Below are 13,589 nucleotides of genomic sequence, written 5' to 3' on the forward strand. Positions count from 1 at the left end.
GTAAGTGTTTCAGAGAATAGTATATCTAAATATTTAAAAGAGTTTACTTGTTCTGTTGTGTTGCCATCAAGCGACCATTTTTGTGCTTTTGGCTTTCTGACAAAGACCGCAATATTTGTCTTGGAATAATAAATTCTGAGCTTTTTTACTGTACAGTAGACATTTTTTTTCATGTTTTGCATACCAATTTGCTTTACAAAGGTTAGCACCGTGTCATCTCCATGTATAGGTACAGAGATACTCCCTACACTGACAGCTGTTGGGGGAGAGAACAGATGCAAGTTTTGTGACAGTGTTGCTGTTATTCAGACAGAACAGAAAACAACCCCAAATATACCCCTATCTCATTCCCCATTTGTTCAGATTTGTTCTGACAACGTCCCTGACTGTTCTATATGAACTTGTACACTGGTATCTTCATATAACTTATAGATGAAGCAAATAAGCCTCCTGTCTAAATTGATGACCAACACATTTCCCAAAGTCTGGCTCTGTTCACTGGATCAGACACTGAAAATAGATCTGTGAATGCCATCTAGAGGTTGTGTTGCTCTTTGGCCCTACAATGTCCTTATTATATGCCACAGTATAAAACACTGATCAAGAGCACTATAACAGCTCCTAAATTCAGTTTGCTTTGGGCACAGAATCTGATCTGAGTCTACCCAATCCAATAGTCTCTGAAAAAGATACCTTTCATACAGTTTGCAGTAAAATTTAATCAAACTAAATGAACTGGTATTTGGCTACATTTGTCTTGTCCGCTTTTTAAAAATTGAGGATCACCATACTCTTCAGCCAGCAATGGGAATCCATCCTATAGTATTAATATGGTAAAACAGGGCAGACAACTTTGGAGACCAGTAGTCTGAGAAGGTTTTAAATACCTCTGGTGGCAGCATGTCCTATTCTGGTGCTTTAGCCCTTGTTGAATTGTTTTCTCTGTCCTCAACCACAGTAACAAGGATTGATACGTGCCATCAAGCTGATGTTGGCTCTTAGCGACCACACAGATAGATTTTCTCCATGATGATCTATCCCTAACCTGGTCCTTCAGGTCTTCCAATGTTGTACTTATTGCCTCTGTTAAATGAGTCCATTCACCTTTCCTCTTCTTCTCTTTCCTCCCACCTTTCCCAGCATTACTCCCTTCTCTAGGGAGCTAGGTCTTCCCATGAAGTGTCCAAAGTAGAATAATTTGAGCCTGGGCATTTGTGCCTCAAGTGACAACTCTGCGTTTGATTTGTTGATGATCCATTTGTCTTCTTGGCTGTCCATAATATTCTCAGGAGTCTTCTCAGCAACGAGCCACTCTGTAATGGAATTTAAAATATCTTCCATTTCCTCTCGCCCCTGTATTTGCTTGTCCTGCTCAAGAACAATTTGCTAGAAACAGGTCACCCAAGCAAAAAGGATTATCTGAGCCTTGATTAGTTTCTTATGTCCATAGAGACTAATTCCCAGAATCTATTATGATTAATACAAGTAAGGCTAATTCATGTCAAAGATTTGAACAATATTCAAGTTTATTCTTCCTGATCAGATTTTTGAATTTATGATGTTTATCCATTTTTATGGATGCTTTCTGCAAGGGACTGAATACTAGCAGTTTTTCTGATGGCTTTGGCAAGCTGTCTCCTTATATTGCTACATTCTTGGTCAAACAAAGAAATCCTCTCTATTTTACCATTTTGATTTGAAATGGTTGTACACTGATAGGATTTCAGAGAATTAGGTGTCCTATCATACACATTCCTAATTTCTCCTATTGTGGCAAATACAGGAGCTTTCCAGTGCAGCATCTTTAAGCTGAATAATTCAGCTGTTACTGTTTAGTGATTATCTCCATCCATTTCAGACAATTCTGACCTACTTTTAACCCCTCCACATGTTTCCCATACTCTTTCAGGTTTTGTAGCCTACACTTTGTCAAAGTCAAGTGGTTATTTTCTGTTTGATCTACAATATGATCTATAATATGAAGGTTCTGGATAAGTGGGATCATTCTGGGGTGTGTGAAAATATAATCTAATGTCTCTTGAGCTCAGCAAGTAAAAAAAAAAGCCCCATATCTGGATTTAAATAATATTATCAATAGTTCAAAGCCCTGGGTATTATCATGTGGGTCTTGTGATATACTACCAAATGGGAAAATATCATCCATGATAATACCCCTTCCCTGCAGAAAGGTCTATATGAGACCCAATTCAAGCATTTAAATCCCTACATGTTTAAAGACCTCTATTTTCCAATTTCTGCCCCAATATTTCAGTTTTCTATAAATAACAGAACCAATCAATCAATCAATCTGAGGGTGCATATATACTGATGTAAATTTCTATCTGTACAACTTATTGCCAAAACCAAAATATCACTGGATGCAATGCTTCCCATATCTAAATAAGCAACTACTGAATGCTTATGATGCACTAGCACACTCTCTTCGGTTTGCCTCATTTTGTGCTCTTCCTGCCCTGTTTGCTGCTTTCCACAGTATCTTTTCAATGGCCATGTATATAGGTTATGTCTTCATTAGAATAAACATCATTACCAACTATAGAACTAGTTGCATTAAGTCACCAAATTCTTTGTTTGCTTGGCCTACTGTCTTGAGCCACCTTTATATCTGTTGCTGAGGCTGATCTACATATATTAAAGGGGCATTATTTTCCTGCTTTTCAGTCATGAACCCCTTCCTCATTATACTTTATATTGAAGTGATTTAAAACAGAAGGTAACTGCCCACCCTCAGAGTTTTTACTTGAGTCCTTAAACCCACTTCTGGCTGTTTAGGTAGAATGCCCAATTCAATCAGATCCCAAATGTTATTAATGTTAATATTTAAACCAGAAATAACTCTGGATACAGCATCCATTTTATGTACAACTGTTTCATTCGTTTGAGAGGACAGAAGGTACTAATCCCACAAATAAGGGAAGATAAAGGAAATGTCAGTTATAAAGGCTGATGTTTTATAGTCAACTGCCTTGCAAATAGTTATGTCTTTTAAATAGAATAGGTTCACACCCAACAACCTAAATACAATCCCTTAGCATCTTTATGTTACCATTGTGTTTTGTGCTGCATCTAGTTTGTAGAAACCCCATGTGATCAAGTAAATGTAGGTGGTAAACTCAGACATTATCATATAGAAGCCATCACAAAGTGGTCTGCATAATGACTCTTTAGAAAAACAGTAATCAGAATCAGTACAATGTGAACAAGTGAAGTAATACTTTCTTTGGGGAAAGAACTGAGGTTTTGTTGGGTTGGTTTTGTTTTATGCCAGAAATATTTTCCAGTGAAATGTCATATTCTTTTCTGAAATAACAGCTCTATTTTTTTTAGTGTTAGAGAGAATATCCCATATACTTTTCATTCCATTTGTTCTAGCATCATTTTTCCATTTTTCTTATGGAAATGATTAAGGTAAGAATTTTGTCTACCATGATTACCTGTTCTCCTTTGGAAAAAAAATGCATCAAAACTCTTTTAAAAGTATAGAAAGCACTGGGATGAAAACTATTTTATCTCAAATCTAGTTGCAGGAGCAGACTAGCACTTTTTCTTTTACAACATTTGTTATTCTCAACTTCTGATTGAGGTGAAATTTAAAGTAGTGCTCAGATGTGGGTATAATCAGAAGTTGCTATACCAATTGCTTACATTATATAAAAGATTCAGTAAAGAAAACAGTTCTTGTCTTTTTTTCCTTTTTTTAAAAAATGAAAGACTAAGAAAAAGACCAAAGAGAAAAATGAAATAGATTTGTTAATTATTCTTTGCAGCAATGTGGGAGCAGCAACAGAAAACATTTCAGAATGTCAGATCAGATCTGCAGGCAAATTTAACTCACTTTCTTTCTTGGAATTGTTGGCTTGTATTGCTTTCACTGACTTTGTATCCATTATGCCATTTCTTTGGCTCAGTCTGATTATTTTGAAATAGAAAGTAAATTGAGCTATGATTTGGAAAGGCCTGGGTTCAGATCTTAGCCATTAACCTATTGGTTGGATTTATTCCAGTAAAAAATAAATAGTATCACATTTAAGTTTTCTGTTTACAACATGAAGGTAGTACTGTACTACTTCTCAATGAAATGTATCATTCTTTATGATCAGAAATGTATGTGAAGTTATTTTATCACTTAGGAAAAGTAATACATCACTTTCTCAATTATGGCCCCCCATTTATGAGTGTCTTCACCAGAGATTCATTTGGCACATGAACCTTGGGCACTTCCACATTATATACAACCTTCCACCTCCCGTTTGAACTGGATCTGACACATGAGTTTGCACCTGTTAGCCTTGGAAAACTGAGAATACACTGGGTCAATTGGTACTCTCCAAGAGGACTGAATGGAACCTGCAAAAATGCCATTCAGTTAATATCTTGTCCAAGCTACTGCAGATCCTACAGGTACAAAAAATTTCTTCACCTCCTTCTGTATTAAGGCTGAGACCTGCGAAGGAAGCAATCTTACAAACAGATGTTTCTCCCCAAACCTTTATTGATTGTAGGCTTCACCAATGATTGAATTGAGAAGGGGCACTAATCTCTAAACAAAATCCCTAACAATTTTTCTTTTAGGCTGCAAGGACTGGAACTCATTGTAAGGACACTTTCATACAGTCACCATTTCTACTTTAGGTGGAGTAACAAAATAATCCCTCACCTACTTCACACAAAAGGGAAAGATAAATAAACAAAGAAATGAATAAGCAAGACAGCCACAGCTCAGACCTGGGTGTTTGCATTCTATCTTCTCCCCTGCAGAAGAGAAGGGAGGAACTGACAGAACTCTAACCAACTTCCACTTGCTAAGGCAAGCCAGCATTCTCTAAGGCCATGTTTGGGCAGCTGATGCCTGGGAGCCCCAAGACAGAGTGAGTTTCCTCCAAAGGGGAAAGAGAACACCCAGAGATTCCTCAGAGCTTCATGGTTGTAAAAAGAAAGATGGCTAAAGAAATGGATATATAGTACTGCAACTGAACCAGAAATAAATCTGCATAGCAGATTTAGGTAAGGTCCTGATTTCTGAGATCTGGAGCTACTTCTGAACTACTGCAGAGTTTTCCTTTGAAAGCACCCATTAATGTATTTTTGGTGCCAGGGCTAAAAAATTCCTCCTCATCGGGCATGCTTGTAATTAGCTTTTTGATTTAAGTGCTCATATTAGATTGGTAGGTGTATATATATATATATACATGTATATTCTGTTATTATATTCTGTTATTAATGTAGTTTGCTCTCTTTATTTGACTTTTTAATATTGTAAATCACCTTTTAAAATGTCCAGGGATCAACAATTATTGGGCAGATTAGAAAAATCATAACCAGACCAATAAATGGGTTTCCTCTTTTGACGCAACTTTCCTCTGCGCTGTAGAGGCTCAGTTGCTTCGGTGGGCAACGATGACGCTCAACAGACCGGGCTAAGATGCTGCAAAACTGAACGGAGGTTTTGCCACAGACCCTTCAGGGGATTCGGGGCTGCCAGTTTGCAGTTCCGCTCCCACCCCAGCGCTCCTGCGCTCCATTTTGGCAGCGTCCTCGACACTGGAGGGAGACAGAGGCCAGCTTTTGCAAAGCGTTTCACGCCGCCGGCTTCTGGGCCGCGGCCACCAGCAGGCGCTCTCGCTTCAGTCGAGAAAGCAAGAAGGGCTGGAGCGAAAGGGTCCGCCTGAGCTGGACGCGCGCTCTTTCCTACTTACCGCTCGGCCGGCAGCCTGCCTGAGGGCTTCTGCTCTTCTCCAGAACGGGATTTTGGCTCCTCGGCAAGCCCCGCCGTTCGCCCGCCAGGAAGGCGGGTCGAGCGTCCCAGGAGCGTCCAGCTCTTCAGCGAGAAGCATTCGAAACAGGCGCACCTCGATGTCGGAGGTGCGCCCGACTTTCTCGACCTGTTGACTCCTTCCCCGGACTACGACTCGACGGCTGCCTCCTTCCTGCTTCACTTTTCCTGCGCCAGCAGGGGAAGCGGCACGCCTGCTCGGGGGCGCCCTCCGACGGGAATCGTTCCTGCCTGAGGGAGACGTGGGCGCTGGCTTTTCTGATTCAGGCCCCGACGCGAGGTGGGAAGCTGCCTGAGTGAGGACTCCGGAGAGAAGACACGCTCTTGGAACCGACGCGCAGAGCCCGAGCGGGAAAGCGGCTACGCCGCTATCGCAGCCTGGCGGAGCCGAGACCCGACGCCAGTCCCGACTCGGCGGGCTCGTCTGGGATTTGGCACCCCGTTTAGCCAATTAGGAGCTGTTGGCGTGTGCACACGGGGTTCAGGGTGTCTAACAAAGCATTCTAACCGATCTTCCGACGGGGACCGGCTTGCCATTTCCCCCCTCCGTTTCAGCCCCAGCCCGACTGATACTCCCCGCTCCTGCGTGGGGAGAAGAGAGGAGGTCCTGTCCAACGAGGCTGTCTAGGAAGAGAGAGGCGAGAGCTGCCAACTCCCTGGAGAAGCCGTGGCTGAAGGAAGACTTATCTTTTCCCGGGAAAAAGCGAGTCAGCGGATCGGACGGAGGGAGGACGGCGCAAAGGGGCTCTCTGTGTTGAAAACTCGGCCGAGATGAAATAACGGATCGAAGGGATGCCTCTGCGCGCGCGTGCACCCACGCGCACCCACTCACGCGGAGTTTTTCGCCTTCTCTCGGCGGATCGGAGCGTTGCTGCGCTCTGAGAGGACGGAAGGCAGCCCAGGGCTGCGGTTCTAACTTGTCTTTCCCTCTCCTGCCCGCTCTTTTCTGCGTTTTGTATGGTTGCGATTGGGAAATCGGGCGAGCAGATCCAGTACGCGTCCCGTTCCTTCTCACGAACTATTTTCGCCGATTTGCCCCCTGATTTACTTCCGAGCTGAGAGGAATAGAAACCGCTCTCCTGAGAAGACTGAGAAACAACGGCCGCAATACTTTAATAATAATCTAATAATAAGTAGCCCTCCCGCAATCTGAAAACGCCCTCCTCCTCCAGCTACCTTTCACTCGTGACACCCCCCCGCCCCTGGATGCTGAAGACGGGTTGGGAATTGGTAAGCGATGCAAGTCCGATAAAGCTGGAGTCTCCAACCGGGACTTGGAGGAGGATCGCTAGGTAGTTCCTTAAAGAAGCGGGTCTGCAGGTAAGTGAGAAAAGGTCGCAAGCGGGGACTTCCTCCGTCGACGGACTGGGCTCGGGAGCAACCCCTCTCCTTATTCAGGGGGACGGTTAAGGGGCATTAATGATATATTTTAATACCCAGCCACCCTCTGCTTCCAAAGGTTTAAAAAAGAAACCTTCAAAATGGTGAAAAGGTAGATGGGGCTGATCCTGTTAATGGGAGATGTGTTAAAGTGCTTGGTTAAGCCATCGCTGGGGAATGGTTAAATTGGTGTAGTTATTCTGCATCCCTTGGTCTGGAATAGGGTGTGTGTGGAGGATGTTTCGCTGCATAGGTGTTTGGCATAGGGAGTGAGGGAAGGCAGGCAAAGATGTAGCTCTTTCTGCTACCCCAGTGGATCTACTTTCTGAGCAATCCCTAACCTTAAACTGGAAAATACAGCGAAAGGATCTGCAGATCTGCCCAGATTTCAGCATGCTTGGCAGGGGTGTGGAGGGGAAGCAGGACAAAGAACTTAAAAGAGATACAAGACTTCAGGGTTTGTTTGCAACAAAGGATCAGTTAACACACTGTACCTTTATTAGTGTAGGACTGAAGGAGTTAGAGCTGTGTCTGTGAGTGAAAAGAGTTCTTGCCAGGCATTGTGTGTTGGCATTCTTGGGTTAGCCATTGTTCTGGATTAGTGCAGAGAAACAAGGGGTGGATTTCTCTACAGGGCATGTTTGGTCTTGAAAGAGGTCTCCTTACTCTTCAGAAGGAGGCAGTGGTGACACCTAACTGCTTCCCACCGCTACCCGTTCTCAAGTGATTTCACTTTAGTTTATTGTAAGGAAACTGAAACATTATATATGATATAAGTGCAAGGAATTAGGAATTTGCTTTTCTGGAATTCTATGGAAACCCATATCTTACTCTGCTAGAGTGGGATTAAATTGGTTGGAAGATGAACTCTCTACAATACTATTCTGAGTAGCATTAATATCTGGAAGTAAGTATTGTTTTTTTTAATAATTGGTATTAATTAGGCCATTTGTGCTCCATGATGGATCAGCTATATGTGTCAAGGCTTTTTTGAAACCCTGACCCTGCCTGTTTCTTATTATTTGAACCTTCCTTTTTCTTTCCCCATTTGGTATATTTGCAGGTGGACTGTCTGTGAAAGAGATTAATTTCTTCTATAACTCCTTTCATATTGACCAAGGGTGGTAACTTCCAATCCTCAATATATCCTGAGATTTTTGTTCTGTTTGGATGCCAGCTACTTTCTTAGATGACTTAAGGAAGAGGTTGAAGAGTCCAGGAATTGTTTTTGGAATATGTGCATGAGAGAGAGAAAAACTTTTATAAAGTATAATGTTTATGGCTTAATTTCTTCCTGTCTAAATGTTGTCCAGATTATGACTTATAAAAGACATGAAGTTTGCTATATATTTTGCTTATTTTCATGTGTTGTATAGTATAGTATAGTATCATATAGACTGAGAGTTTTGCTGGATTACGTTCCTGAATTCAACAATGAGCTATTCTCTTTCCAAACACCTTAATAAAAGCAAGAATTTTGAAATCCTTCCTTCCTTCCTTGTATAGCTATGGATCTGATGATTGCAATTAAAGGAGCCCCACTGCTTTCAGCACTCTAAAGATGCATAAATAGTGATCCGTTTCATTTTCAATTATGTTGTCCATCTTTTTAATCAATTTGATAATTGGTTGGTGCACTTATGTGTTCAATGTGTACTTATACCTCTTTTTACTTCTATTTTTCAAGCAACAAAGAGACTACCAGTTGTAATATTTCTAATATTTTTCTCCATCTCCAGTCATTAATTCATCCAAGAGCCAGGAACAGTATTTTGTTTGCAGCACAGAGTTCCTTTAAATTATCTGATCTTTGAGTTTTATCAGCGAGCTTCAGATACAGACATCTGAATGTTACCTTCTTTAAAAATGACTTTGTTAGTCAATCAAGCAAAATTTTAAAAATGTATTTGCAAATTTCTTATGTATTGACTTTGAATTAAGGCCTTTTGGTCTTAACAGAGTGTATTTCCTTGTACATATATGTAAAGTTGAGCAGCCAGTATCTTTTTGGAGCATCAGGGCAAACTAGTACACAGGTAGCTGAATACCATATCTTAGTAACTAAAGAACAGTATTTAAACTTTATTTTTTAAAAAGGTTACTAGCATTTCTAGTTGGTTCTTGCTCTTGTTTTATGTGCACAGCTATCTATCAAGTGATTTTGTAAGTGACAGAGAATGTAGGGCATTAGAGAATGTAAACCTTCACTATTACAAATATCCTTGTTCCATAGCTTTCAAATCCCTTAGTTTACAAAGCCTAATTTTGATACCTTTATTGGAACAGCATGTTCATTTCCAAATTCTTCAGATTTCTTCATTAAGCAAGTTGTTTTTTAAAAGCACATTTGGAGAAAGGAAGGGAAGGAAAAATGGATTTGAGGTAGAAGTCATTAAGTTGCACGCTCAGAGTTTAGATGGAATATGGGAAAAGATATAGTTATTCAAATTAGGCTCTACCTGGTCCTTTGATGTTTAAATTGCATCCAGAATAGCTTCTAGGGCTACTGGAATGACAATTTTTGTCATTATGTGAATATGAACTATTTCTATGGCACTGGCAAGTTAAAGCCATTGCTAACCAAATGTATGTACGGAAACTATTGCCAGATATAGAATTCTGCAGAGCTCTGAGCTACAGTGTGCAACTGGGTGTGTGGCTGAGTGGATTTTTTTATTTCTTACATGGGCATAATTTTCCAGGAATTTCTTCTCAAACCCCAGTAAATTGTATATATACTGTGGAACAGATTTTAAACAACATTGCAGATAGACTTCTGGGTCTCTTGTTCATGTAAAATTTAATCCTTTCTACAGACTTTTGGAAAACATGGGGTTTTGCTCTCACACTGAGGCACACAAAATGTGGCTAATAAGTGAAGTGCCATTGCAGACTATATGAGCAGATAGCAATTGCATTTGAGAGCCACATATAAATAATCTGGCATGGAAAGATCTCTAAAGGGAAATGTGCTCAAACTCTGAAATACCACAACCTCCTTAAATGATAACTACAATTGTGTAATCTCCCATGAATAAAACAAATTAGTTCATTGGGTTATGAATTCAACATGTTACATGTGCCATTTTAGAAAGCTTCAATTCCTTTCTACATTGCTGGTGACCCCCTGAAAATAAGAACAGCTCCAGGAGAGGGGTAGTCAGTGGGGGCAGCAAATTTTATGCCAGGATAGTTTCCACTGGCTCATGGACTGACAAATAGATCTTTAACTTGGCTATGAAGAGGAGCCCTCAGGCTGTGTACCAGTCTATAATAGTTAAAGTTGTATATTGGCACTGGATGAACATGTACAGATGTCTTTTACTAAATCAAACCACTGATCTATTTACTTGAGTATTATCTGGTCTGACTGGCAGTAGTTCGGTAAATGTTATGGAGGTACACCTTTTTTTTCTTGTTTATTTACACTCTCAGACTAGAGAGGTTATAGCTGTTAGTTTTGTCTGGACCTTATTGTAGAGGCCTCAATAACTCCCCCTAAGTGTTTGGGGGTGGTGGTATAGCTTTTTCCTGTAAGCTTTTATATTAGTTACTGGCCACTGGGAGGTACTATACGACCGCTTTTGCCCTTGTATTGGAATTCATCAGGCATATGGAGTCTATCTATGCCTGATGAGTCCCAATACAAGGCAATACTGGTTGTATGGTATCACCTAGTGGTCAGTGACAAATATACATTACAACAGAATGGCAATAGGCCTTCAAGACTTCCATACAAAGAGTTACATGAGGTCCCATGCCACTTTTTAAAGGATCAACTTTTATTTCTTAAGGAGCACTTTAGAAAAAAATGAACCTCAAAATGCTAAACTGTACACATGAAATGGGGCAAATATTTGAATATCCACTGACATATAGTATTCAATAATATGGATTTGTGTATATACCTAGTCAACTAGAGTTCATTTTGTACCAACCAAGTTCAGTTCAGATAATAGTCAGGATAAATAGCCTAGAGTATCTCTTTATTCTGGAAGACAGGAAGCTACAGAAACAATATCATTTTCCTTGGAAATGTGTTTTAAATGAAAAGACTGTTAATGAATGAAAGAGAAGCCCACTGCTAATTGTAGGACCTTACTGAGATGTTTCATTAATAGAAAAATTATATACATATCTATTCAGAAGTAAACCCCATTGGACTGGAATATTTTAAAATAGGTGTCTTTGGGATTATTTTAAACTTTAAATAGAAATAGAGAACTTTACTCAGCAATTATACTTTGTTTTAATTATTAAATAACAGAAAAAGTACATCTTTAGTAGGAAATAATAACAAATAATTTAAAAAGTGCAGTTTTTTGTCTCTGATGTATGCATAGCATCAACCATACAGTATTGAAAAAAAGTTGAAGATGGTGTGACCATATTAAAAAAAGCATACAATTTACAATTCTGAAAGGTAGCTTTACTTTTATATCCTTTTAAATATGTCATTCCTGCTTTATATATTACCTCTAAATATAAAGCTGTATTGTGACTTTGGAAGACTATATAATTTTATTAAAATGTTATTGTTTTCAATATAACTTTTTACTATATTCTAGTAATTATACTATCTGGTTCCTTTAAAAATGGAGTTGCTCATGAATTGAACATAGTTAAAATGCTGTATAAAATCTTTAGATACTGCTATTATTTATTAACTTCCAAACTCGCTAACTTAATGGGACTGACTTTTCCATAAACATGAATGGGATTGAATTTTCAGTATTTAACACACATTCCATGTCTATTGTAATGCAAATGCAATATATGGAAACACAATGGGCAGTATGTCTTTCCTGAAAAGAACATTGTTCATAATTATAAATTGATAATATATTAGTAGTGCAATCCTGTGCATGTACAAGCAGAAGTAAGCACACTGAGTTCACTAAGGCAGATGGGATTATAGCTATAGCCAAATAATGCAAGTATAAAGGTTCAAATTAAAGTGCTATGATTAAGACATGAGATGTTAGTATATCAGCATTCAACATGCACAAATCATGTTTTGTTTTTTTCTGGACTGGAAATTACTGAAATCTATATTTTACAGATAGATCTGTTGCATAAGTGTTTTCACGAAGTTCCCTGTATAAGCAAGATTATTAGCATCTGAACATCTGGTGATATCAGTAGAACTGCAGCTCAACCATTCTGACCCTCATGATATCTCCAGACATGTTGGACAATATGTTGTCTGGGAATTCTAAGGGTTTTAGTCTACCTGTCTGGCAGGTGTTGCTGAAGAAAGCTGTTGTCATTTCTGTCTAGCATTTTGAAAGTTAGTCAATCCACAGCTTTTTCCTTTCTCACTGTAGAGGCACCTAATAGAAATGTTCATGTTTAAATTCTTTATTTAACAGTTTCCCAATAAATAATTCCTGATAAGCCTTCTACTGTCTCAGGTACTCATCTAGGAATGTAGCATAAAACTTTTCATCTCCATAATAATGCAGTTCAAATAGGTTTTGGGGTTTTTTTCATATTTGAAAATATAATTTATAGGGAGAGATTGTGTCAATACACAAATAAACAAGAATGAATTTACTTCTGAATTCTTTGCAGCTATAGTAGGGATTTATGGAGAAATATAATGTAGCCTATGTAGAATTCTGTGTATTGTACATCATACACTTCAACATGAAAGTATGTAGCTATATTCATAGTTGGAAGGCTGTTAAGATGCACTTTTAAAATTTGTGTCAAAGTATAAAGCCAGTCAAGTGTATGTCTGAAAGGAGGAAATGGGAAAGCTTGCTGTCTAAGCTTCTCCTACTTTGCCTAAGCTGTTACTGTGTTTATAGCATAATTCATGCATTTGTTACCTATGACCTCTTATTGTTGACCCTCAAAAATGTGTCTGTTACTATTAATGCTTATATAATGTTCTTTGTCAAACATTTCTTTCGATAATGTCAAGGAAGGTGAACTATGCTATCGAGAACCTGTTTTAAAAACTGGATCATTTGAGAACACTCTTTGAAAGGATGAATTCAGATTGTATCTTCCAACCTTTTCTGATTTCCAATTTTGATCAGAAAAACTAAGGTTTCCAGGATTAATGTACTGAATCTACTTTTAGTCTCTGAGAACCTTTTAGCTTTAGAACAATGATTGTGCTTTGACTGTTTCTAGTGAATAGCAGTGCCACTGGACAAGTGCTCCAGAGATGTCAACTAAGATTTTTTTTTTTACTGTATTTGAAGTATGTGACAACAATGGTAACCAAAAACACAGTACTGATTACATTGCAGCATACCATATGGACCACATGCGTAAAATGTAACGGTGCGTTGCACAGGAGTTATTCATTTGTTTATTATGTCATTTGTGTACTCCTGTAATCTGTTTGGACTCCATTTTATTATAACAATAAAACAATAGTAGACAAACAATACAATACATT

The 13,589-nt window shown here is 39.1% G+C and overlaps 1 protein-coding gene across 1 annotated transcript in view; it reads left to right on the forward strand.

Annotated features, from left to right (window-relative positions):
• Positions 1–6,435: 6,435 nt before the first annotated feature.
• Positions 6,436–13,589, forward strand: part of TAFA2 (TAFA chemokine like family member 2) — a 148,945-nt gene continuing 141,791 nt past the window's right edge. The window contains exon 1 of the mRNA XM_063308655.1: positions 6,436–7,114. The gene's annotated coding sequence lies outside the window, so the exon portion shown is untranslated. The remainder of the gene's footprint in view (positions 7,115–13,589) is intronic.

Source organism: Candoia aspera, chromosome 7 (assembly GCF_035149785.1).
Source record: "Candoia aspera isolate rCanAsp1 chromosome 7, rCanAsp1.hap2, whole genome shotgun sequence".
Classification (NCBI taxonomy): domain Eukaryota; kingdom Metazoa; phylum Chordata; class Lepidosauria; order Squamata; family Boidae; genus Candoia; species Candoia aspera.